Source organism: Oryctolagus cuniculus, chromosome 4 (genome assembly GCF_051225735.1).
Source record: "Oryctolagus cuniculus isolate XC-2025 breed Fujian yellow rabbit chromosome 4, ASM5122573v1, whole genome shotgun sequence".
Classification (NCBI taxonomy): domain Eukaryota; kingdom Metazoa; phylum Chordata; class Mammalia; order Lagomorpha; family Leporidae; genus Oryctolagus; species Oryctolagus cuniculus.
This window is the reverse complement of record NC_142870.1, coordinates 96326989-96329599: the sequence shown is the minus strand read 5'-3', so window position 1 is coordinate 96329599 and position 2611 is coordinate 96326989.

Here is a 2611-nt window from a genome sequence, read left to right as displayed (position 1 = left end):
ACAGCAGCGCCGTGCCACCCGTTTTTTATAGGCTCGCGGCCGGAACCCGTTTTCCGCGGAGGAATATCGTCGCCGCGCTTTGGTTAGTCCCAAAATTAGAATCCTGGGGCCGTTCTCTCAGGAAAGATTCCTAAGGAAGTCAGTGGAAAAATTCACATGTCGTAATTTCTCGATATTACAGGGTTGCTGGAAATCCCAAAACCTGGAGGCGAACTAGGGCTCTTTGCGTGGCGGCGGAAGAATATTGCAGCAGCGGCGGCCGCACGCCGCGCTCCCCGCCCGCCCCGCCCGCCTGCTCCTACGGGGTTTCCGCGGCTCTGACGCAGAGGCCGAGCAGGGCGGCGGGCGGCCGGGAGCCGGAAGCCTGCGGCGCGCTGCGCGCTCGGTGGCCGGGCGGCTGTCGGCGGGCGGACTAGCGGCTCTTTGCCGGGGCTCGGCTCCTGCAGGGTCCCGGCGTCTTCGCTCTGCTCCGCAGGGCCAGGGTTCTTCTGCCATGTCCCGCGGTCAAGAGCCGCCCAGCAGTAAGCCCGACCGTTGGACATGCATTCAGATCTTTGGAGAGATTCCGACTAGGGAAAATGTCGGCCACCCAGCACGTCCCAGAAAATCCGGTTGGCCGGTGCATTTTGCAGAGCGAGGAAAAAAATCTTAGTGTCGTCGAGACTAATATCTGTGGTAGTAACTCCGTACTCCATCTCCACTGATCCTCTCTGGTAAAAAATCGTGCTGACGATTCTAACCTAACAGGTGTGAGGATCGTTATAAACTTCTTTCAAATGATGAAAAAAAAAAAAAAGCTAAGGAACAGGAATTTTCCTTGCACTGAGGGAATGTAAAGCGGTGCTTCCGGAGGTACCGGTCTATACCTCTTTGGAACTAGATGCGTTTTGATTCCGGTCCGCATTGATCATTTTTAAAATGATTTTGAGTTTTAGTTGCCTGTGTATAGTGAAATGTTGATGTACTGAAATTCAGAGCAATACAGTCCTTGCTGCTGAAATAATCTGCATGATTCCTTAAACTCAAGACAAGTTCTCAACTAGCTGCAACGCAGGCCCCTTGGGTCGAAATAAAAACAATATATTTAATAATTTATTTGTAAAATACAATCCTATCTATAATCAAGATATGACTGCCTAGGAAGATGCTTTCTTGTCATTTCGGATCAACCTAGTCCCCGATTATTGGAGAAACTGACTCAGCTTTCTGTATTTTAGAAGGTACTTGATTCTAAATGCCACTTATTTCTTGTTCAAGACATCATCTATGTATTTGAAGATTATGGTTGTGCCGGGAACTGTGCAAAAATGAAGACTACCAAGGTGACAGCAGACCTGGTGTTCAGTCTGGTGCTGCTGCCACTTACCTGTCCCCCCGCGGTGTTCAGATCCGGAGTTGAAGTGATGCCAAGCATTTTCGGAGAATGATAGCACTTTAGAGACTACTGTAGTCTCATCTAAAAATCTAAAACTACCCTGGGACCTAAGAAACTGAAGAAAATATGAATTTAGAGAAGTGACTTGCCATTTAATTACACTTGAGTCTTAGGGTGAAATTAGTGGATGGTGGGGTGAAATCAATCAACAATTAACACCTAATTGTTGAGCGGCTCCTTCAGGGTTGTTACTATACTAGATGCTGAGGAGAGGAAATCGACAAGGGCTAACTCTATGAGTTAGGTCAGGAGTGCTGAGGGAGTTTCAAGTTAAGAACCCATAACGGAGTCACCATCCACACCTGCGGTGCCTGTAACCTTACAGTATAATTCTTTAAAAAAAAAAAAAAAAGAAGATTTATTGATTTGAAAATCAGAGTTACACAGAGAGAGAAGGAGAAGCAGAGAAGTCTTCCATCCACTGGTTCATTCCCGCAGTTGGCTGCAATTGCTGGAGCTGTGCCGATCCGAAGCCAGGAGCCTCCCCGGGTCTCCCACATGGGTGCAAGGTCTTTGGGCCATCTTCTGCTTTTCCCAGGCCATAGCAGAGAGCTGGATTGGAAGTGGAGCAGCTGGGACTTGAACAAATGCCTATATGGGAATGCTGGCACTGCAGATGGCAGTTTTACCCACTACACCATAGCGCCGGCCCCATAAAATTTTTTCTACCCTTGGGGTTGGTACTATGGCACAGCAAGTTAACGCTCTGGCTTGAAGCACCAGCATCCCATATGGGCGCCAGTTTGAGACCTGGCTGCTCCACATCCAATCCAGCTCTCTGCTATGGCCTGGGAGAGCAGTGTAAGATGGCCCAAGTCCTTGGGCCCCTGCACCCACATGGGAGACCCGGAAGAAGCTCCTGGCTCCTGGCTTGGATTGGCGTAGCTCCTACCATTGCAGCCATCTGGGGAGTGAACCAGCAGATGGAAGACCTCTCTCTCTTTCTCCCTGCCTCTCATCTCTCTGTGTAACTCTGACTTGCAAATAAATAAATAAATCTTTAAAAAAAATTTTTTTTCTACCCTTCTGGAGAAAGACTGAAATAAAAGTACATTACCATACTTCAAAGCAGGAAATCTAAAGCTGTGGCATGAGTAAAAATCAGACTGTTTCTGTGTCACTCTGCCTTTCAGTCAGAAAAAAAAAAAAAAGAACTTAAAAAATAGAGGCCGCTTG